This window comes from Delphinapterus leucas, chromosome 1 (genome assembly GCF_059928025.1).
Source record: "Delphinapterus leucas isolate spDelLeu-1000000601 "Yukka" chromosome 1, BTC_Dleu_Yukka2, whole genome shotgun sequence".
In the NCBI taxonomy this organism is placed as follows: Eukaryota; Metazoa; Chordata; class Mammalia; order Artiodactyla; family Monodontidae; genus Delphinapterus; species Delphinapterus leucas.
The window spans coordinates 36,865,631-36,891,612 of NC_143129.1; the positions used below are offsets into that span (position 1 = coordinate 36,865,631).

At 37.2% G+C, this 25,982-nt stretch overlaps 1 long non-coding RNA gene across 1 annotated transcript in view; it reads right to left on the reverse strand.

Moving 5' to 3' along the window:
- Positions 1–1,942: 1,942 nt before the first annotated feature.
- Positions 1,943–25,982, reverse strand: part of LOC149750454 (uncharacterized) — a 38,759-nt gene continuing 14,719 nt past the window's right edge. The window contains exon 5 of the long non-coding RNA XR_016392224.1: positions 1,943–25,789. This is a non-coding gene — a long non-coding RNA (uncharacterized LOC149750454). The remainder of the gene's footprint in view (positions 25,790–25,982) is intronic.

The window sequence follows — 25,982 nt, forward strand, 5'->3', positions numbered from 1 at the left end:
TAAATTAACGGTAAGACTATAATTCATAATATCTTGCACACAAACTAGATTGGTAAGTTTTCAGTGGATGACTTTATTACCATTCAGAACTCAGTTAGATGGAACAGTACTCCTCAATGATTGAGAAATCAATCTTCCTCAATCTTCATGTATCACCATCTGCAAACATTGCTCTCTGTCACAGATTACCTGCCTTCAGCTATGGATGAGACAGTGAGATGCATTTCATTCTCCTCTTCCTGGACACACAGAACAATGACCTTTTCTAACCTCCCTTGGAGCCAGGCAGAGGTCAAGTTTTTGCATTCTTGTTGAAAGGGTATGGGTCTACCACTTTCAGGCCTGGCCAGGAGATATTATGCATGATTGCCCATGTTCCCTTCTGCTGTAGTTTAGGTAGTCGTGCATTTAAGACAACACCTCAAGGTGGAGGGGGCATGGGCTCCTGATTCACTACTTGAAAGCAATCTGCTAAGAATGAACCACCTAATTCACACTGGTCTCTGACAAGAGAAATAAACATTTATTAAGTTAAGACACTTGGCTTTCAGGAGTGTTTGTTAGACTACCTAGCACCAATTACCTTGAGTAATTCATTGCTAAACTGCTACACTGGTAATAACCACGGACTAGTGATGAGTCTACTTAATTCCAATCCTCTCCATTTCTCATTGCTGATTTACTCTATACTCACCAGAAATTATTTTTCATAGGACTGCTCGATGACCATGTCAGTCTAGAATTATCCATAGTACCTCTATGTCTATCTCTTCCTCCAATTCAACTTCCCAGTAGGGGACCTGGCATTACCCCTCTGTGTAGATACAACCATGGAGGATCAGGTCCTAACGAGATCGTATCTAGAAGGGCCCTGTTCTGCAAGGTTAATGGTTTATTTTGCTATACCTTGGATTCATATGTTGGTTTAAAATAAAAAGTGACATGATTTTTGAAGGTTGAAGCTGAGTGGCTGAACCAAATTTCTATAATCAAGTTCACATATATTTTCCCCCTGAGTCTGTACTAGGTCATTTCTTAAAATTTATTTTTTCTATCCTATGAATCTATATGTTTACATGAGCATTAGCATGTTATTCCCATAACATATATCTATGTTATGGACAGAAAATAGGGTTCTTCTCGTGTCCCAACTCAAATCAAACAGTAAAGCATTGTTTACATTATACAAGGTTTACATTGCACAGGACTGTTTATATTCTACAAGGATCCTGAGGTCATGTCTAGACCCAATGGGAAAAAATGTCATAATAGATTAGTAAGGACTGTAATGAAGATGGAAGGGGAAAGTGGTGGCATATGTGCTAGGCATTTATTTCCCCAACTGAGGTCATTTCCTTGTCATGTATCACAACGCTATTGTAGTTGCTCATGTGCTGCAATCCACTGCCCACCCATCCACCCATCTAACATTTTTGAGGACTTAATCTGTGCCAAGGACTCTACTCTCTGCCTGAAAGGCAAGTGAAAAATACAACCCAGGTCTTTCCTGAAAGAGCACATAAAGGAAGACTGATCTCTGAATAGTAAGTGACACAAGATAATGGCTGAATGGGTGGTTTCTTTTATCGTGCACTTGCAGGATAGAAAGCAGAGAGAAAAATAGCTCCAAAGAGTTGGACAGTTATATTATCATTGATTTTCGAGTGACCACCAATTAAAGGGCATGCTTAGCAGCTAGAAATGAGGACCTCATTAGATGACTACAAGAGCCAGACATTTTCAAAACTTTCCCCTAAACTCGCAGTTCCATTTTCATTTCATGAAGAGACAGCTTGGGAAGTCAGAGGTCACGCTCTTGTATGTCCACAACAGGGATGATTTAAGGCACCGGTAAGCTCCTGCTGAGCTGCCACCTAAGGTCATACGACTGTGAATCATGGCGGGATATAATGACTTGGGCAACATTCTTTCCTGCAAATACATACAAGATGGATGGTGAATAGTACTGAAGTATAATATATGGTGCCGATCATGAATTTAAATTCCCTCAGAAATGGAGGAGAAACAATTAGCAAAGGGCATTCTTGACTTCGTTGAGCAGCAATGCCTCTCTGACTCCTGAGACACTCATTTTCAGCAGTCAGGCCACAAGATGTGTCTTCAATTTCTGCAAAATCTACTTCTAGCTAGATTTTGGGAACTAATGGGAACATGATCTTAATGGATGTCTCATGTTTCTCATGCAGTGTGGCTGTGGAATTTTATGGGATGGAGTCAACAAAAAAGACAGGTCCTTTTTTACAGCATTCTTTATATCTGTTCAATCTTGTCACTACCATCGTGTCCTACTAAAAGGACGTTTCAGGGACTGTGTGAGGGCTGGTACAGTGCGTTTTTATAGTCAGAGTGGGTCAGCGGATGGAGAATCACATGAGAGAAAACAAGAGGATGAGGTGCTATTCCTGGCTCCGGCTTAACCTCAGAGAATGACCTTGGCAGAAGCACTTAACCTCACTTTGAGTCTTTGAACCTCAGTTTTCTCATCTGTGAAATGAGGAAAGAACATCTGCCCCTTTGCTCCCTCTCAGGATTGTTGGAGGATTAAACACATCAGGGCTACAACCTGAAGTATGGTGAACTCATGAGGAAAAAAATTAGACATCACTTAACTGTATAATATTCTTTTTAATCATTACTAATTTCCAAAGGTGAAGAAAACCTTGTTAAAAAAAATATGTAAGCTGATTGTTTTTCTGGAAACAAAATAAAGGCTCAACTAGCAACCCTGCATTAAAAAAGAGAACCTGAAATGCACATTCCAAATCTACTTCGAGACACAAAGACCCCCAAATTCCTTCCAGTTTCCTAAGATTTTTCCACTATAATTTTTTTTCGTTATTGTCTTCTTCATAAAATGTTAGTTATATTTTGGGGTTTTGCTATTGCATAGTTTAGCATATATAAGGAAATCGTCTTTCCAATTCACTAATAAAAAAGGGAGTACAGGATAGAAGAAGGAAGAGAGGGAAGGAGGAAGGAATAAATAGAGAACAAACCCACATGGCTAGAAGAAACTGACCTGAGAAGACAAAACAATTCCTAATTTAAAATACTATATAATACAAATGAAGTTAAAGATGTGTTTGCCCAGAAGAGGACTGACTTGAAGTAAACTGATATGATTTTCTGGATAACACCCTGTATTTCCCTGCTTTAGTGAAACAGTCAGTCATAGAAGAACTCTATCTACAGGGAAATTATGAAAGAAATAATCTTCATTTCTCCATGATTCTTTAAAACCAAATTGGACTTTATTCCTTCTTATTTCTCTCTCAAACTCCACTCTTCGACATAGAAAATAGCATTCTGGAATGACTTAGAATTAGAGATCAGTCAATATTTCATGATTTTAAGGTTCTTCATTAGGAACAATGTGAATTTGGGCCCAATAATCCTAATCCTAGCTTTTTCTTTAGTTCTATAGTTCTATTAGGCCATGTTGTTAGAGCACTGTTTACACTTATTGCCAATAGTCTCTGGATTGGAGGTCAAACTGTTACTTACCTTCTTCAGCATACCCTTCAATGATTAAATGCCCCCAAGGACTTTTAAGAATCATTTTCATCTTGTAAATATTTTTTAATTGACATCTTAACTTTATAGTTGCTTCCCCTGTGAGGGAAAGAGACTAGGGTGATGGAGGGTTTTTGCTTCTTACTTTGTATTTTTTCAAGGACTTATTACTTTTTAAATTAAAATCAAGGAACCAGCACAAGAATGCTAGTAAGGTATGAGTGAGATGTAATGCTTGGTGTGCATAAGGGTTCAACAGTCCACTGTGAGAGTGCAGCCTGTTGAACAACCTCGGTGATAAGTGGAAACCACTTGTCCAAGACTATTTTATTTAAGATGCAATACTCATTTCTATCCCCTTCAATACATTTTAAGTACCCCAAGCTAGAATAATGGGGCTAGAGGTGCAAGAAGAATATTATACCAAACAAGGGCAATATAAAAAAACATTACAATCAAATTTTCCTTATTAAAAATATAAGTCAAAAACCTAAATACAATATTATATTCCACAGGGTTTTAAGGTATATTAAAAACATTGTGATAGGATGTTTCAAAATTTATGGTACAATCCCCTTCTGACACCCTCATTCCTGAGTCACCACTTCAGCAGGACTGGGCTTTGGCATACTCAACCCACATGATGAGACAATAGCAAAAGAGCTTGATGGCTCAGTTGCCGAGGACTAGCCCACTAGGTTCTGAAGACAAGTGGACCAGGTGCTCCCACTGTCCAAGCCAACCACCAAACCTGTGAGTGAGGCTGTCTCAGACCAGCTCTCACTCAGCTGATCCATCAGTTGACTAAAACTGCATGAAGGAGCCCAGATAAAACCAAAAGTAAACACTACCCAGATGAATCCAGTCCCAAATTGCCAAGTAATTGCTACTTTAAGCCACTAAGTTTTTTGTTGTTTTGTTTTTTATATCTTTACTGGAGTATAATTTCTTTACAATGGTGTGTTAGTTTCTGCTTTATAACAAAGTGAATCAGTTATACATATACATATGTTCCCATATCTTTTCCCTCTTGTGTCTCCCTCCCTCCCACCCTCCCTATCCCACCCCTCTAGGTGGTCACAAAGCACCAAGCTGATCTCCCTAAGCCACTAAGTTGTGAGGTGGTTTGTAATACAGCAAAAGCTAATCTATACTCTAATACGATTTGGTCAAGTGGGTTTATCCTTGGGAATGCAAGGTTGGTTCAGTATCAGCCAATCAATTCATGTGATTCACTGTATTAGTTAAATAAAAGGAGAAAATCATATCATCATTCTTTTTAGATAGAAGAGATAAAAAGCATCCCATGAGGTTCAAAATCTATTGGGTAGGGTAAATTTTATAAAACTAGATCCAAATAATAACTATCTTTCCTTGATAAAGGCTATATACCAAAAATACATGGCACATGTATACACTAACAAAAATTATTATACTACTAATTTTTTAAAAAAATTAGCATTTCCTTTAAGGAGAGAATTGAGATAAAGATTTCTAACATTACTGGTCTATTGGAACTGACCTTTTTGGAGCTGTGTATTGAGAGAAATAGAAAGAGAGAGAAGGTTTAGAAGAATATAGATAAAAATGTCATATTTATAGATTGTTTTGATTATGTATTTCATTGGAAACACAGGAAAATCAATAAGCTATTAAATCTAAGAAAAGAGCTCAACATAGGGGCTGGAAAAAAATTAATACACCAAAATCAATTGTGTTCCTCCATAGCATCAATATCTAGATACAATACAAGATGAATTTACCATAGTAACAAAACCTACAGAGAGTATGGGGTTTCACCTAATAAATTATGCAGAAAATCTTCATAGTGAAAACTTTATTAGAGGACACATGAGTAAAACAAATATATATCACAGGTATGGATGAGATGACTTACTATAAAAATATAAATGTCCTTATATTAATCTATAAAATTAAATGCAACTGTAATAAAAAGCCAAGCTTTTTTTTTTTTTGAGTGACAGCATAAAAAAGTGATTCTAAAATGTATCTGGGGGACTTCCCTGGTGGCACAGTGGTTGAGAATCCGCCTGCCAATGGAGGGAACATGCATTCAATCCCTGGTCCAGGAAGATCCCACATGCCACGGAGCAACTAAGCTGGTGCACCACAACTGCTGAGTCTGCACTCTAGAGCCCACGAGCCACAACTACTAAAGCCCACGAGCCTGGAGCCTGTGCTCCGCAACAAGGGAAGCCACTGCAATGAGAAGCCTGTGCACCACAACAAAGAGTAGCCTCCTGCCCCACCCCTCACTGCAACTAGACAAAGCTCACATGCAGCAATGAAGACCCAACGCAGCCAAAAAAAGAAGAAAAAAGAGCAGATTGCTCTATCTCCTATAAAAACATTAAAATAAAATAAAATAAAATGTATCTGGAAGAATAAAGTTCTCCATACAGCTAAGGTAGTTTTGAAAAATAAGCTCAAAATGGAGAATGTGCCCTATACATTAAGATATATTGGGAAGTCATGATAGATTAAGAACTGTGTGATGCCCTTGGAAGAAACGGCAAACAAGAAAACAAATCAAACAGGTGGCCTAGAAATAGAGCTATATACAGATAGGAAGTTGGCACATGAAAGAGATGGAATCATAGTCCAATGGAGGAAGTTGAATTACAGCTTTTGGGGAAACAGTCTCATTTTAGAAAGAGATATGAGACTGGATCTTGACCTAGTGATATCACTTATGTTGTACCCAGTCCTACATAGCTCACCTAATCTTAACAAAAAAACCACAAGGCATAAACTATTATCCTCATTTTACAGGTGGAAAAACTGAGGTCTGAGAGATAAATGACTAGCTTAAAGAAGTACATGGTGGAGCTGGAACTTAAACCCCACAGAAATCATTCTATTAACCATTATGTTATATAATTCCACCTAATGTACAAAACTAAAATACAAGTTTTAATATCCAAATGTGAAAAATAAAATCTAGAGAGAATAAAAGAAATTGCAAGGTAATATATTTGTGATTTCAGGGTAAGAGATGAACTAGATCTTTGAAAAATAAAGAAGCATACATTGTATGAAGCAAAAGTGATGAATTTAACTATATTAAAATTATAAATTTATTAATATAAAAAATCTGATTTAAAAAAATGGGCAGAAGAGCTGAATAGACATTTTTCCAAAGAAAACATACAGATGGCCAACAGGCACATGAAGAGATGCTCAACGTCACTAGCCATCAGGGAAATGCAAATCAAAACCACAATGAGAGATCACCTCACACATGTCAGAATGGCTATCATAAAAAAGAACAAAACTAACAAGCCTAGGCGAGGATGTGGAGAAAAGGGAACCCTGGTACTCTGTTGGTGGGAATGTTAACTGATGTAGCCACTACAGGGGTGGGATAGGGAGGGTGGGAGGGAGGCACAAGAGGAAGAAGATACGGGGATATATGTATATGTATAGCTGACTCACTTTGTTATAAAGCAGAAATTAACACACCATTGTAAAGCAACTATACTCCAATAAAGATGTTAATAAAGACAAAAACAAAGCAGAACAACCATATAATCCAGTAATTCCACTCCTGGGTATATGTCTGAAGAAAACAGAAACACTGATTTGAAAAGATGCATGCACCCACATCCACTGTTTATAACAGCATTGTTTACAATAGCCAAGATATGGAAGCAACCTAAGTGTCCATCAACAGATGAATGAATAAAGAATACGTGCCATATATACACAATGGAACACTGCTCAGCCATAAAAAATGATTAAATTGTTTCATTTGCAACAACATAGATGGACCTGGAGGGTATTATGCTTAGTGAAATAAGTCAGACAAAGACAAATACTGTAATGATATCACTTATAAGTAGAATCTAAAAAATAAGACGAATGAATACAACAAAACAGAAACAGATTCACAGATATAGAAAACAATCTAGTGGTTACCAGTGGGGAGAGGGAAGCGAGAGGGGCAAGATACAGACTGGGAATTAGGAAGTGCAGACAACTACGTATAAAATAAATGAGATAGAAGGATATATTGTAGGGCATGGGGAATATAGCCAATATTTTATAATAACTTTCAATGGAGCATAATCCATAAAAATATTGAATCACCATGTTGTACACCTGAAATTAACATAATATTGTAAATCAATTATACTTTAATAAAAAATTAGAATTTTATGTACAATAAAGGATACCAAAGTCAGACTGAAAAACAGTTGATGGGTAGAAGACATATACATTATCTAAAACCCAATAAAGGACTCAACATCTGAATACAAAAACTTCTACATCTCTAAAGACACAGAATACTCAATAGAAAAATGAGTGAAGGTCATGATAGGCAATTCATAGAATGGAAAACATGAATAGCAAGAAAGTATATGAAGACCTAACTTTTCTAGAATCAGAGCAATGCAGAATTAAAACACCTTACTTCATATGAATCCACACATGCCAAATTTCCAGAAGTTAAAATGCAAATTATGCTGTGCAGCAACTACGCCTGCGCACCACAACTACTGAGCCTGCGCTCTAGAGCCTGGGAGCCATAACTACTGAGCCGGCGCGCCTAAAGCCTGTGCTCCGCAACAAGAGAAGCCACTGCAATGAGAAGCCTGCACACCGCAACGAAGAGTAGACCCCGCTCGCTGCAACTAGAGAGAGCCTGAGTGTAGCAACGAAGACCCAATGCAGCCAAAAATAAATAAATTGATTACTTTTTAAAAATGCAGATTAACAGCATGTGGTGACAAAGGATATGGCAAGAGAGAAATTCCAAGTATTGCTGGTGAGGGGAAAATGGTACAGCTATTCTGGGGAGGAATCTGTGAAATAAGGCATATATATGACTTCTACCTCAGCCATTCCACGGCTGCACTGTTACTCTGCACTGTTACTCAAGGGGACATGTGGAAAGAGTGTATTAATGCTTTATGGTGGACATAAAGTGTTGAAAATAGCCTAAGTATGTATCACCAGGGTAATGGATAAGCAAAACATGGTATTAACATATGGTGGAATATTAGACAGTGGCCAGAAGCAATAATTTCTATGAAGCAACATAGACAAATTTTAAAATAATTTTGTGTAGAAAAAATAAAAGAATAGGATGTGATTTTTAGTCAATACTACTTTTGCAAAAATTAGAAAATACAAAACAATTCGGTATTTCAAATATATACATATGTTTAAAATAACTATGAAAGGTGAGTTGAGAAATTACATATTAAATGGCCCAAATGGTGCTATATAGGGGAAAATAAAGGAAATAAATCTGGCAGAGGAACGTCGGGGCCAAAACCAATCTTAAAAGTATTAGAAAATAGAGTGACCATACACACTGATGATAGAGTGACATGAACTGAGGCATATGGTCCCTTTTGAGTAAATGCCTTAAATACACACTAAAAAAATAATGTCATAAGATTTACAAGCACTATAAAAATATTTAGCATTATTGCAGTAGACAGTAGAAATATATAACCTTTCAACTTAAATAAAAACAAGACTGATGAAATATCATCTTTGTTCCCATGTCATCCATGCTAAGGAAGAAATAATAAATCAGCTTTTAAGATAGAATTTTTTACAATGAGAGATAAAAAAACAAACAAAAAGAAACCCTAACTGTTTATCCCATGAAGGGAGAAAAAAACAATTTGAAAAGTCAGAGTAGAACTCTCTGAGGACAATATTTAACATCAATTTTTGTAAAACAGAATTTTAAGAAGCTGGTTTTGAATTGTTTATAGAGTTTCTAATTAGCATGCTGAGGAAATACAGGGTCCATCTTACTCCAGAAGCAAATAAAAAGTTCTGACTCTTAAAATTCTAGGCTCTAGAGTAGGTGCGTGCTGGTGTGCTGGTGTGTATGTATGTGTGTGTGCACATTTGCTATGTGTTTTCAATAAACTCAAGAGTACATAAGGGTGTATGTTATTACATGGTAACATTTCTTGAGCAAGTCTAACTGAAGGTCAGTAGCAAACTAGATGCCGCTTGGGTGGCCCCCCAAACTCTCAGGTAATGCGCAGATCTGGCTTGGCAATCACGTTCTGCTTTTAGACATAATGCATTTTTATGTTCTTGTTAGCACTGAAAGACTAACTTGAATATCCTGCAACTGATGAAATGGACAACAGAGCAGTAACCTAGAGTTTACAAGTATTTGGGGCAGTAAAACTTTAGTTCTAGATTTAACTTGGATTTTAGTCCTAATTTAACTTGGATTTTCTACAACGCATTTCTTTTCTATAAACTGGAGGTATATACCACCATAATCCTAAAAAACCTGTGACTTTGGGCTTCAGGGGTCTAAGCCTTCTCTCTAAGTGACTGAAAGGTACAACTGGATATTAGACCTGTCTGAAAATTGTCCTTTTCTGTCCTCACATACAAGGGTTCAGCTTGATTTCTGGATAGCTGTCATTAAAAAAAAAAAAAAAAAATGTGCAAAGAGCTAATGCCTTTTGCTACAAGACAAAACAACTTCTCCTGGACATGCAGTAATAGGAGGCAATGCCATGTGTTGGAAGCATGCACATATTTTATGATAGATATTAATCTGGAGGTTAACAGCTAGGTGCTCTGGTTGAAGTAGTTTATTTCAAACATACATATAATGTTAGCCCACTTTGTAACAAAGCCTTCAACATTTCATATGCAAATTCGTTTTTCTTTCTAGTTTAAGCCCAAGGAAATCCCTATAAATCTTGTCTCCAAAGAGAAAATATAAAGAATTCATAAGATTAAAGAGTTCTTATCAATTGTATAAAAAACTAGAAATGTACTAACTAGATAAAAATGTAGATGTCTAAGAGAACGTCCAACAAATAGAAAAGTAGAGGACTGCACTGAGATTGCAATCCTGAGAAAAATACATTATTTCTAAATGAAGAAGTAAAAGGAGATAGTATAAATTAAAGCCAGAAGAAAAATTTAAAACCTACAAAAATACGAGTCAATACAAAGTTAAAAACCCATTAATTTTACTATATACCCAAAGGCTTCACAAAAGATCTCATGAATATCACAAATTAAAATAAAACAAACAAAAGCCAGAAATATTGTTTTCCCCAAATTGTACTACTACCTGCTTATTGCTTCAGTGGTAAGAAGAAAAATTATCTTCAAATAGTTAAATTGTATACCGACTTATATTTTAACTCTTAGGTGGATCTTGTTATATAATATATATGATCTTTAAAGAAAACTTGTTGATTGTTTATTTTGGCATCTGTTAGGAAATTCCTATTTAATTAGATAAATCTCCTTAGATAACTCTTAACTAAAAATAGATGCAAATATAATATGTTTCATATCATTCATTTTAGACCTCTAAGAGTTGGAAAAGCTCAACCTGGAGAAGAAACTAGTTTTATTGAGGGAAGAAACTACTTTCCAGTTTAGAAGAGGAGGGATTATCCCATTTCTGTAGAGGAAGCAATCAGGAAGATACAAAAAGAATGATCCTTGCCTAGTGCTAAGGCCAGAACTACTGTGAATATTGTACCAGATCTTGTAAAAACAGCCACTGAGCTGGCACTCACAGGTCTGGGTCATGGTGTGTTCAACAATAAAACTTTGTTCCGAAGGATGGAACTCCTTTGGGCCAAAAAGCTTTCACCTGCATTATTCCATTAACCTCACTGTTTTGTTATGGGAAATGTGTTTATTTTTTGAAATGACATTGAAATATATCCTTAAAAGAACACTTTAGGTCTCAACAAGATTCTCTTCTCTTTCAGCCAACACATTACCTTTTAGAAATCAACAGTCTACTTCTTTCTTTAAATCATCACATTTCAAAGCTGTAGCAGTTAATAAATGTTAATATGATTTTTCCAAAACTGCAATCTCCCTAAATTTCTATGCTGTCTTCTTTATCCTGTCTTTTCAAGGTAAAGGTATCTTTCCAGTTTTCTTAGCATTATCAGGATTATGGATTTTGTTCATTGTTAAAGTTCGTTATTTATGGACATAAGTTAATGTAAATGCAAAAATATCTCGTATTATTCACAAGCTGGCTGACTTAAATCACTTGCTCTTAAAACAACTTTACTGCTCTCCAATCTGTTCAAATGCATGGAAATATAAATTCAGGATGATGTGGCTTTTCTGCAATGCTTTCTTTTCAGGCTGCAGTCTACATGACAGCATTATATCTTATCCTTGCTGCTGTTGTTGTTCAATCTATAAAATCTCTCTTGAAGACCCCCAAAACAGCTTGTAATTTAAACTTTTACTTTTGGTGACTCACTGTTTTCAAATTGCCATCTCTGACCATATCCCCCTTCCAGGGGAATTTATGCAGACTCTTAACCCATAATTGCTTTACTCTTTACCTCTATTTCTGGGTTCTTAAATTAACTGTTACATCAGTGTTCTTCATTACTCAAATTATTTTTTCTTAGGAACTTCTCCTGGAAGTAAGTTCATGCTATTTTTGACAAGCAAACATTTGACTTCTCAAAGAATTCTTATGGAAATGGGTTTATACCCCAAATGCACCACCAAAAATCTTTGTGACCTTGCATAAACGTCCCTTACCATTTCAGGTGCTATCTTTGCTTGACTCCAAAGTGAACTGATTAAAACTATGAGCATCTAGCTGTTATGCACTTTTGTCTCAGTTTGGTCAGTGAAACTCTCAAAAATCCATCAGATTTTCATTATTTTTATCATTAGCCTGTTTGTATAAAATAAGTTACCATTTATGGAGCCAGTGTTCTCCTTTATTCCGGCATCCAATCATTGTAAATATTTCTCATGGACACATTCTTAGAAGGCCTATGAATAACCTGGCCTCTTACTGATTCTCCCTTTTGGAGTCTTACTAGCCAGACTTCCCCAATAACTTTCAGAGAGAGTTTTCCCCCTTTCCAGGTCTTCTTTTTGACTTCTATACGCCATAGAACTTTCAAAAGTCATCACACCAATACTAATATTACCACATACCCTCCAAAAAGCTCCAAGCTGTTTATGCCTATTCATTAAGTTAATACTTTATCAAAACTTGTCCAATTAAGTAGTTTTAGCACAGATATTTTACACATTTTAGCACAGACATGCTCTAAGGCTGACAGATCCATTAGGAATTAACTTTCTGGTACATTTTCCCTCTGACATTTTCCTCACAACTGGGTTTCCTCATAACTGAACCATCAGTTATCTCTTGCCTATAGAAAGGCAGATAAGAGAAAAGAAAGCTAAGTGAGAAAAGATATGTAAATAGACTAGCACAATATTGGACACATAATAAGTACTCAATAAATGATAGCAAGTATTCTTACCCTTATCCTCACATTAGTTTATATGTATTAAAAACTGATTACTGGACTCAACTCTTACTTCCATTGCTCATTAGATCCTCGCAGAAACCTTGGAGGAAGTGAGGTTTTATCCCCATTTTACAGGTTGGGAGACTGCAGCCTAGAGGGCTTAAGTGCCTTAACTGAAGTCATGTAGTCAAGAAATAAGCCTATATTTGTCACAATCACTGGCCCATGCTTTGACGTGACACCACCACCCATCATTTACCCAGCTTCACCAAGGTACTACTAAATTTTTTACTCTTATTCTCCTCTCTTTGCTTCATACTGCCATTGTCACCAGCCCAGTCAAATTCACTTTGAATTTTCCAATGTTAATGAAGGGAGTAGAAGGTGGAAATTGAGGTTAAAGGAGGAAACTCTAATGTTATTCAAGGATGACTTCATCTTAACTTCCAGCCTTCGTCTACCCATTCTCTGCTCCAGTCACACGCAGAGTATTTGCTATCTCTTCCATAAGTCTTGACTTTTCTTGTCTTCATGCCACTTTTCTTTTCTCCATTTGCAATGAATCTCCCTTTCCCTTGGTTCTTCACCATTTCTCACTCCATACTCTCCATTAAAATTCAAATCTACCTTTAAAGCCCAACTCATATACCAGTTCTGTCCTGCAGTCTCCTGGATCTGCCAAGTCAGAACTAACCACTTGCTCCTCCGTGCTCCTGCAATGACAATGATGTTAGAAGGGCGAGTGATTTTACAGCTCGCTCACCACCTGCAGGAAATATGTCCTATTTGCCCTTCCACATCCTTTCTCCACCCAACTCTATATGGATGGCTTGCATGGCCTATCTTAGTAAGTGTCCTTGCTCTGGCTACTGTTTGGCTCACCAATGAAGAGTACCAATAGAAGATTGTAGGGAATGAAGGAGGGGAGTGAAGTTAGGGTATTAATTCTTGCCAAATTGCTGGGAGTTGGCTGCATCCCCCAACTAACGTATAGTGCTTCTCTGTGGGGCATCACAGCATCTTTGGGGAGGACTCTCTCTCCAGCAAGGCTTCCTTTCTCTTTCATCTCCTATAAAGTAGCCACACTTTTACTGAACCCAGGGCACTACACTATCTCTTGATTCTCTACATTGGGCTCAATTTATCCCTATTGATGTACCCCTGATTTCCTGCTGAGACCCTGTCTGATGAACTTCGTAATATGCTCTTCTAAGCTGTTAATTTTACAAACCACATTATTACACTTATTAGAAGAATGTCTTCAGGATGTGTCAGTAAGCTCTGATTGATGATAACGGTAAACAGCTAGAATTTATGGAACATAAATTATGCTTTGGTTACTCTCTTGAGTACACCGTGTGCATTATTCTAATTAATTAAAATCACTATTAGCTAAGCAAGGCACACAGATGCTAAGAGGTTCCCAGAAGTAACTTGCTCATGGTCACTCCAGTGTCTCAGTAGTGTTTAGGACTCAGATCTGTCCAAAGCCTAAACCTTAAGTTCTAGGTCTAAGCAGTGGGTCTCAAACTTGAGTATGCATCGGCATCACCCAGAGAGCTTGCTGAAACAGGTAGTGGGCCCCACCCCCAGAGTGTCCGAGTCTGTAGGTCTGGAGCAGGACCCAAGACTTTCACTTCTAAAAATTCCTACGTGCAGCTGATGTGCTGGTCTGGGTACCAGACTTTGAGAACCACGAGTCCAGGCATTTTAGGTCCAGAATTTCAGGTGTTAGAATAACTTTCTGGTGATAAAGTGTCGGAAAAAAAAAAAAAAAGCACTGCATTTTCCTGTTTGTAAGGAGGTAATACATTCAATCTTAAAGAGTCAATAATGGGGCTAAGTATTCAAGAAAGAAGAGTTATTCTCCAGGAAGATGGGAGGAGATGGACATTCTAAGGACAGGAATGCCCTTTCAGGAAACTTGCAAAGGGAACAGAAAAATAACATAGTAAGATTCTGCTATCCAGTGTTCACAGAACATGAGTGGGATACTCTTGACTGTAAAATGGGAAGCCAACTTTTGCTCACCATATACATACCTTATTCAGTACAAATGTTTATTAAGAATCTCCAAAAGCTAGACACTAGGCATCAGGGCTACACTGATAGAGCAGATAAAGTGCCTGGCCTCAGGGAGCTTGTGCTTCAGAGGATGTACATCAGCTAGATAGACTGAATGATGGATACTATATTGGGTTCACACTTCGTCTCAAGAAAAAAATATATCCATAGACGTGATCCAGGAGTCAAATGGCAAAAGACCTAGCCTCAAAGTGAGTGTTAATTTCATTAAATGGTAGGTAAAAAATTATTTTTTATGCCGAGATAGGCTCTGCTTAAAAGACACACTATTCCTCCAAACGTATTATTCAAGCCAGCTTATAAACCTGTGACTTTTTCTAGGAGAAATGTTGCCTTCTTTCCCAAGAAGGGAGCAGTAGGCGTCGGGGTGGAAATAGTTTCATCATCAGAGGCACAGTCTCACTACTACTGCTCAGCTCCAATTCGCAACCTTCTGAATGGTTTCCAGACTAAGAAATTTAGCAAAGTGATGAAGAAAAAATGGCCCATTAATCTTATGATGCGTGTTATAACTTAACTCTGGGTTTAGCATGGGAAAAATATTATTTGCATTGATTAGAAATATGCTTTATGGCTGCATATATTATTCACTCTGAACATTCTAAAATTATTAGCTGGGTTGACATGATGAACTGCACAGGAGTACTTCTAGATGGCATCTCAATGTCATCTGTTACTCACATCATATAGGTCTAGGAATCAATATGTATTTTACTCGGTATGAGATCTTATTCCAAACACCAAAATATGCCTGTTTTTATTCGATGGTTATCATCATGAAACTACCAGCTAAACATCATTTAGAAAATTCAAAGCAAGTAAATTACTGTATTAACTGTCCAACTATGATTATGACTTTCCTCCACTTATAGCTGAACCTAATACAATGATCTGGTCAGTCTGACTAGGAGGATTTATTCATTAATTTACTCAAATGTTCTGAGGTATATTTTGAAGGACTTAAATTATGGTCTGGTTTGTAGGATCCAACAGTAAGGGTGCAGGTTTATCTCCTACAAGCTCTGTGACCTTGCCCAAGTGACTTAGCATCTCTGAGCCTCACTTTCCTAATCTGTAAAATGGAAACAATAATAGAACCCAAGTTGTAAAGCTGAAGGAAAAAAAGGAATATGGTAATGTATTTTGGCACAAAAGAGCAGTTACGCTGATGGTCATTATCTGTGAATATTGTTGCTAAGATTATTGAAAACCTGTTGTGTGTTAGGTGCTGTTCAAGGACTAGAATTTTAAGACTGTTCTTCATCTTTATCCCAGTTTTACCTGCAAAGTTCTGCCATGCACTGGAAAAACATACTGGTATTTCTAGGGAAGGGGACCACTCAGGTGACATTTTTGTTTCACCAGGTATATAAAGTATACAAAAGTTATAGTGTATCTTTTAAGTCCTTTGGACGTCTAGTTACCTTTCACTAGAATGATTCTAGTAGATCCTGACAGATACCTGAGACAAGGTCAGGTCAGTGATGTTGGTACCTTTTCTGGCTTAAGAGCATAGGGCAGAAACACAGGAAGAGAAGTCTTCCTTTTCCACTCCTGTTACTAAGAACCCTCTCGAATAATGACAATCTGAAACAGATCACTACATTGTTGCATGTTGTAGAATCAAAGCAGTGTACAAAGCAAAGAGCACTGGCCTCCATTATACTTGCATCTCACTTGAGATTCACTTTTCTAGACCGTGGAGAAAGCAGATGTTTCAACACTTTCCAGGTACTGGAATATTACAATCTGGCAATCTCCCACTGCATGTTTGATCACACTATTCCCTGCAAATGGAATGCTGTTCCATCAAGGTCAGATTGACCAGTGCAAATACCTGATTTTATCGTACGGTCAGAACCAAATTAACTTACTGAAATTCTGCCCAGCTCAGGGTCTACCTTCTCTGTGAAACCTCCTGTGAGATCCCAAGTTACAAACAACTCTATCTTCTTCAGAAGACATTGTATAGTATATAAATAGTAATTTACATATAAATATATGGATATGTGTGTTTATTTCTTTGTTACATTAAGTTATAACTCCTGTGGTTTCTCTTAACTAAATTGGACCCCCTTATCATCACAGTGGCCATGTACATCATTGTATCCTCCAAAAAATGCAGATAATAATATCATGGATTCAGTATATAGTTGTTTAATAGAAAACAATTAACTAACCACTGCAGAATACTAGTGTCTCTCAAGGTGTGTTCAGTGGATCATAAATCCTATGAGACAGTCCATGAAGGAAAAGATTTCAAGTAAATTTGGGATCTGTTGTCCACTACACCTCCTTATCAGAGACTCATAATTCACAAGACTCGTAAAAAGCTCTGTAGTCAAAGAAACTGTTGACTTAGTTTGACCCAGTATTTCTCTTACAAGAGTATCAGTTCTGGAGGTCAAGGACATTTTCCACCTCTAATACAACAGCTCTACTGCCTAGTAGAGTGCCTGGCACTTAGTAGACACCTAATAAATATTTGAATAAGTTTCAACATACATTCCCCTTTTAAGCTATAGAAGAAAAACACAGTATATAGTAGATTTTGATTGACTTGGGGAGAATAATAATATGAACAGATAAATTTACACAAATCATTTTAAAGTATATATATTTGATAACACTTTTTTCCACAAATCTACACAATTGCACATTTAGTGGTGATAGTAAACGAACTACATTTGCTTTGAAAACTTGTTAAGAAGCATGGCTACTAAAAACTACAACTTGATCCCAAAACAATTGATTTAGTTCATCAGTCCCCACTCCTTAGCAGTTTTAATGTAGAAGAAAATAGACGCATATATTCCTTTTCTGCCATAATATGACATCATATAAGGAATGCTATTTTATTAGCTAGAAATAAGATTTGCTTTTGTTATTTTAGTACATTTGATCACATAAGAATAATTCTAGATTTTTTCCCCTCCTGTGACTCTCATAGCATCCCCATCTAAAATAGACTTTGGAGATTTAGATCAAATGTCATATCAATTGTCCTAGACTGCTTACTATGTGCTTTCACTATAGGTTTTAATGTCAATAGAGAAAGGAGAAGGAAAAGTCAGAGGGAAATGAAACAGGTGTATGCAACACCCCTCTCTACCACCGACATTTCTCAGAATTCTGGGGGAAGTTGCATCTATAAGGGGAAAGTTTTTCACCATGGAACTCACGGTGGTTGAACTTCTCATGAAGAATTTTTTTTCACTACTGAAGAAAAATATGTTTGATTTTACCATAACTGAAAAGTTCTCCTGTTTCTACTTCTGAGGTTTGCCCTCAAGACTACTGTTTACCTAATGGAAGTGACTCCTATGCATGCAGGAAAAAGTGCACCATTTGAAGGAAAAGCTAAATGAGTGATATTCAGGTAGCTCCTCATTCCACCAATGAAAACATACACATAGATTTTCCACTTTACACCTCATTTTCCACCTTATTTTCATGATTTTGAAATGAATATGTAGGGTCTGATGAGTTTGTCAATAGTCTATAATTATTAGTGTTATTAAAATAGAATACAAATGATAAGCCATATGTAAAAATGCTGTGTGAATAAACTGCTATACCCCAAATAATACAAATGAGTGAATGGCAGTAAATGCTAAGAGGGATTAACAACATAAAGGATATTTAAAAAATGATGACTGTATTTCATATTTATGTGTCTTTTTCTTGCTCACTCTTTTTTTTTTTGCGGTACGCGGGCCTCTCACTGTTGTGGCCTCTCCCGTTGTGGAGCACAGGCTCCGGACGCGCAAGCTCAGCGGCCATGGCTCATGGGCCCAGCCGCTCCACAGCATGTGGGATCTTCCCGGACGGGGGCACGAACCCGCGTCCCCTGCATCGGCAGGCAGAACACTCAACCACTGCGCCACCAGGGAAGCCCTTCTCTCTCACTCTTACTCAACTCCTAAATAACTAAGAGAATATGCTCACAAATGGTAAGCATGTTTTGGATGTTCGATGTGTGTTTGTGGGAAAGAACAAAAAAAAAACTGCCTCAATTAGGTCAAATATCATACAAGAGATGAATGAGATTAGAGATGGGATTGGGATTTGTGTTACTCAACAGCTAACCAATCACAGATATGACAGTGTAGTACAATATGCAAATATACTTTTAAACAACTTCTCTTAAGTTATCTACTGTCTGTAAAGACAATCACACTCAACTGCTCTGCACTTAACCCCAGAGCTTCTGAGTTAGAATCTCTTAGAAATAGGTACACGTTTCATTGCTTTGGCAACATTTACAAGGCTCTGCATGAGGCAATACAACTGCTAAGATTACACTCTGGGAATTCAGGAAAGGCTAGTGTCCAGTTCTGGTCGCTCTACCACCCAAGTGTGATCTAGGGTAAATTCCTGATAAAAAAAAAAAAGAAGAAGAAAAAGAAAAAGAAAAACGCTAAAGATGCTGAAACAGTATTTCCTACTTCACAGGGTCGTCATGGGGATAAAAGGTCATTAGGATAAAGTGCCTCTCACCCAGGAAACACTGATAAATGCTACTGATGCTACCATCATCATCATCATGACCGATCACGAACATATTGCCACATGGAAATTCAACATTCCCTGGGCCATTCACAACTTTCCTTTAAAGGACTCATATTCTATGTGGGGTCTTAACACCTTCAAATAACAGAAAATACAAGTCTTTAGGCCTTTTTTTCTGTAGCTAATTTTGGCATCTTTCACCTCTGTCCACTTAAGTGTTGGTTTAGCATATTCTTGTCACACAAAGAAGCTACTTCCCAAAGAGAGGAACAATGTGTCAAGTGACAAAGACATTGAGTGAAGTCTTTCACATCCTAGATTGTCCACGGTACAGCTCAGCTGGTCTCTGGGTTGGAAGGCCTGGGTCTACTTTGCTCGTCTGTTACAGGGGAAGGGACATGGTCCTTAGCATGTGGTCTGTGAAACAGAGGCAGCTGCGGGTAGAATTATAACACAAGCAGAACTGGCTTCAATTCTTCCTTCTTAGGTCTTTTCCTTCTTGTTCAGCTGTTCAAGGAACTTGCCTGCCCTCTGTCCCTGCCAGGACGATGTTACATCTGCCTGGATAAGTAGGTCACCATTGTATATCAGGAAAGGTCTTATTTGTAATCATCAGGAACCATATACGGCTAATTTGAGCAGAAAAGGAAACTTTTGGTAGTTTATGGTTAGGTCTCAGTAACTAGAAGCAGACTAAAGAACCGAAAGCCAAGGCTATGCTATTGCAATTATAGGATCAGGCCAAAGTGATGTTATAAGTCCTAGCTGGCCTTGCTGCCAAGCAGGAACAGGAAACAGGAGGTTGACCCAGCACTGCTGGCCTTGCTTCTTTACATCATTTATTTGTAATTCAAAATCCAAGAGAGGGGTGCAGTTGGCTAACCTGAGGTCGCCCGACTGTTTTCCATCTGTAAGGGAGACTGAGCATGTCAGTAAACAGTGTATCTGACATGTTCAGCTTGTATAACGAGAGGAAGGCTCTGTTTCTCACCAAGGCCCACAAACTGGAAAATTCCCCAAAGAGAAAGGAATTTCACATCAGATGCTTGGAAAGTTAAAAACAACAACAACAAACAAATGCAGATGTGGAATTAAAGACATGGAGTCATTAAGAACCTATATGTGGAGTGATTCAGACCTGAGTTCACATCTGAAGCAAGCTACTCAATCTTGCTGAGCTTCAATTTTCTTTAAAGGAAACAACGTGGAAGATGATATCCACATGTAACTTGTGGTGCACATGAAGGAGGGTAGTACAGTATATGATGCCTGGCACATCCTATGCATCTTCTAAAACTACTAGTAGTACTATTATTATTGTTACTTATTATACAATTTATTGTAGAAATTAACAGGGAGAGTATTAATAAATGTTAATACAGTGCTAAGTGTCACATTTATGATCTCAACTAATTATTTGTTGATTCAACAAACATTCCACATATCAGAAAATAACCTGTTAGTATATATATATACATATATATTTTTTTTTTACAGAAGAAAAGAAACCCTGAGGCTTAGAAAGTGTAAACAATGTACCAAAAGTCACTCATTTAAGAGGTAATGGAATATTATTCAGCCTTAAAAAAATGAAGGAGATCCTTTCATTTGTGACAATATAGATGAAACAGGAGTGCATTATGCTGATGAAATAAGCCAGACAAGATAAATATGAATGATATCATTTATATATGGAACCTAAAAAGAAAAAAAGCCACACTCATAGAAAGAGACAGTAGAAAACTGGTTGCCAGGGGCTGGGGTGTGGGTGGGGAAAAGCGGGGAAGATTGGTAAAAGGGTACAAACTTTCAGCTGCAGGATGAATAAGGTCTGAGGATCTACTGTATAACATAGTTACTACAGTCAATAATACTGTATTGTATAACTAACATTTTCTGAGAGAATAGAACTTAAGTGTTCTCACCAAAAAAGAAAAAAAGCAAAAAGGTGTCATGAGCTGTTAGATGTATTAATTAACGTGATGGGAAGGATCCTTTTGCAACGCATATGTATATCAAATCATCATGATATACTGTTTGACTATCTTAGAATTTTGTCAATTATACCTCAATAAAACAGAAAAAAAAAGAGGTAATAAAGACGAGATTCCAATCCAGGATTATCTAGCTCAAAAAACTACACTCTTAACCATTACAATATAGTATCCATCCATATGTTGTAACTGTAAAATGCTTAACACAAAGGAAACATTAAATAAATGGTATTTATCCTAACTCTAATGCTTACTAGATATTAGTTATGTGGTATGCTTTACTTCTAACTACAAGGGTATAAGGTGCAAATTCTTGCTACAGAACATAAAAGCCCCTGTGGTACCCTGTAGGATAAACACAGTACCTGTAAATCTCTCATCTCTCAACCCAGAGTCTCCTCAAGTTGGAGGTCTTTACCCCCTTTATAATGTGGGAATAATGCCTTTCCCACATTTGCACTGGGCATGAAAATCCATACTTCCAGGTGTATACTGAACCTCCACTTAGCTCCTCGTCACCTTGGAATCACCAGACCAAAGATCATTTATTCCATTAATATAAATGATCTAGGGATAGAAGTACAGAATATACAGAGTGTGTTGGAGGAATCCAAATAAGTCCTCCACTCTCAAAACAAATTTTAGAGTTCCAAAAGTAAAGAGCAATGTTTGGAAATAAAACTAAAATTGAAACTAACATCTACAATTAGCCAAGTATTTATTATGGGCCAGGCTACTTACTAGGCACTTGATAAACATTACAGCTCATCTTCCTGCAGCCCTTCAAAGCATATAATATTGTTTCTATTTCATAGAGAAGAAAATTGTATCTAAGCAGGTTAGTGATTAGCCCAAGACCACAGGGCTAGGCTGTAGAAAAGAAGGCCAAGTTTCAGTGGTCAAAATGGTGATGGATGTTATAACTAGAAGATTATGGCTAATCAAATAAAAATATTCAAAATGGTCCTAATGTATTATTAGGATTTCTTTAGAATAACTTGGGTGCCTTAGTGAATACAGTAGTGGTAGGCACTACAGTCTCTTTAATTTGCTAATCATACAAATCTACTTTAATATTCTTGGTGACAAGGAGCTAACTACTGATAAGACAGCTTCTTCAGTTTTGGGGCTACTCGAGGGTGAAATGCCGGAACGTCTTCCTGTCTGCAATGTTATCTAGTTCTACCAGGGGGAATAAAGCAGAACAAGTAGCCACTGTTCTTGACAAATGGATACAGTTTCAGTTTTTCAAAATATGAGTGTCAGATTCATTCACTGTATCAGATAGATCTGTCAAATGGCTTTGCCCATTTACTAATGGATGGCACACTGCAGACACACGTTGGGTCAAAGGACTCAATGTCACCTCATTGATACTGTCATCAGTATAATTTGTATTGGCATTTTGTCTCACCCTGACTTTAAGGACTATGTGAGGAGATCCAAGTCTCCAGACCATGGACTGATCACCTCTGCTTGACACAGTATTCTCTGCTCATTTCCAGAGGGGACCAAGGATGAGCTCTTGTACTTCTGAGTCTATTCACCCTACCTGGCAACACATACTAGCTGGGCTGATTGGATCAAGCAGGAGCCCCAGAGTTTAAATTTCCAGCTGCATTGGAGGAAAGAGAGGCTATGCCCCAACCCCATAAACCCTCACTTCTTACTGCTAGCCTATCCTAGGCTGTTCTTGCTGATAGGAGTACTTCATGCTAAAAATTAATTTTGCTTACCTGATGGCAGTCACACAACCTCAAATGCCATTTTTATAAATAAGGCAACCACCAGTGGAGTGTGATTTAGGGTTTTTTCTTCTGTAGACCGTGCCTACCCTATAAAATCTCCCATTACTGCATCATGGAGACTATAATCCCTTTCCGGGGGAATAGATTCTTTCCAACCATAAGATGAAATAAGAACTTACATTTCCATACTGCCCAAAAGGAAATAAATTGATTACAAAATGCAGGAGAATGACTGACTTTCCACATTTGTTGTGTTCATTAAAGGGTTTTTGAATAGACTTGACAGTATTAAAGAAGTTCAACACACAGAAAATAAAAATTAATAAATGAAGAGAAAAAAATTGCATTGACAAAAAACAACAAAATAAACACATTGATATATAAAAGGCTGTTATACATCGATGAAAAATGGATGTCATAAAGTCACAAACTAAAAAGTATTAACAGCCAATAAAGATATGAAAATATGTTCAACCTTGCTATTATTAATCAAAGAAATACAAATAAAATAATTCAGGTGTCATATTTTACTGACTAGAATGACAAAGTTTTAAAAAACGTGATAATACTGGTATTGATATTGATAATACTGGTACTGATGAGTGTGTGTAAGAAACCACACTGGATGTTAAATTCTTGGTAGAAATAAAAAGCACGGTAACCTTTCTGGAAGACAATATGTCAGTATGTACCAGAACTGACAACCAGCCATTCAAGTTCTAGAAGTCCATTCTAAGGAAATAAACAAATGCTCAAAGACATATGAACAAGGATGCTTGTCTCATTGTTTAGCAAAGCAAAACAGGAATAATCTAAATGTTGAACAGTAGGGACTGGTTAAATAAATAATAGAATGCTGTTCAACCATTAAAAATGATGCTGCAGATTTTTATTAGGTGATGAGTAATCATACTTATATTACTAAATAAAAATGTTATAGAACTGTTTTGTAGTTTGATATAATAATTAAAGGTATTTTATACTTGCATTGTATTTATATGCACCCCGTCACAAAAAAGTTTCAAAAGATACCCTCAAAAATGTTACAGAGATGATTTATCAGAAATGGGATTTTGAGTTATTTTTCCTTTTTTCTTTAAATCCTTTCAATTTTGGAGTTTCTGCAATGAGCCTGTATTATTTTTACAATTGAAAATATTTAAATTTACAACAAAAGGATCTAAATCCCTCCAGTTTTCCATTTATTTTCCACCCTGGCTCAGGGTATTTGTGTAAAAAAAAGAAACAAAAAAATCAGCTTATTTTCTCTTTTGTATCAATCTAAATTTACTTTTCATAAGTTAACTATTTTAGTCTGGCAAAAGTTTCACACAGGAAAATTGTTAAGGTCTGAGTATTCTATTACCTTTAAAAGCAATGGAAACTTTGAAATTATTTCTTTCAGAATTTTCATATAATACTGAAAGGCGGAGGGGGAGGTAGCAAAATGAAGGGAAATAGATAGTAGTAGTCAACTTCAATTAAGAAAAAGCAACAAGAGGCAGTTTGTACTCTTTTGATACGGCAGAAGCCCCATGTGTCAACTCATGCTAAAAAATGTATATATACACACACATATATATGTTTGTGTGTATTATATGTATATGTGACACACACACATAATTAATCCACAGTCTTAGGCTAATCACTCATTGTGGCAGAAACAACGAGCTGTTGACTACACTTTAATTAGCTCCTCCAGCCTGTAGAGGCATCACTAGGACCAAGATAGGAACAACATTCTCCATCTCCGCTTGCATCTGGGTATGGTTCTATCCCAAAGAATGTGACCAGAGGTGACCTGAAGAGTTTACGTCTGAAGGATAACGAGTTGATAATTGTAGCTTGCAGCTTCCTCTCTCCTTTCCTTTTTAGGGCAAACGTAGAGCCACTTGATGAAGGTGGTGGGTCCCTGAATAACTGAGCAGAAAACTGACCCTCAGACCGCCAAAGTCCATACTACACTCCTGAGTGAGTGAGAAATGAACTGTCCATGTGTTGCTCTACTGAGGTTTAAGGTTTATTATTTAGTGTTTAACTAACGCATTTTTTCTTTAAACCTCAGTTGCCTTCTCTGTAAAATAAAGTCTTTGAAAAGGATCCACTGTAAGTTTTTTCCATTGCTTATGTTTTTATCTTAGTTTTTAATTCTCAGAAACATTGCGTGCATTTTAAGTTAGTAAGTCTACTTTTTTTCCCACAAAGACGGGTTCTTCAAGTTATGGAGAAGTCATAGCAGACTGTTGCTTCAGTTTAAGATATGCATTCACATATGAGATGAGAAGGGTGAGGAACCAGAGAAACGCCTTTGACAGAGGGGAGTGAGAGCATACTGAAGAATGTTTAGTAATAAAGAATTCAGATGGGAGAAACGGATGGGTTACATCTAACAGATTTGCTCAAAGGAATTCTGGAAAGGCAAATATGTGAAAATGTATAGCAAAGACGTGAAATGCCTTTTGGTCCCTAAATGGATTTCATTTCAAAGACATGCATATTGCAAATACATGTACCATAACACTTCTCTGTCCACTTCTAGAATTTTCTAAAGCCTGACAGAACATCTGCAGAGAGAGAATGTCATCCCAAGATAATCGACTGCAAGTTACTAAATTAAAATAAAAATGTCCTTAACCTTGAACAGTTTTTTTTTTTTTTTTTTTGCGGTACGCGGGCCTCTCACTGTTGTGGCCTCTCCCGTTGCGGAGCACAGACTCCGGATGCGCAGGCTCAGCGGCCATGGCTCACGGGCCCAGCCGCTCCGCGGCATGTGGGATCTTCCCGGACCGGGGCACGAACCCGTGTCCCCTGCCTTGGCAGGCGGACTC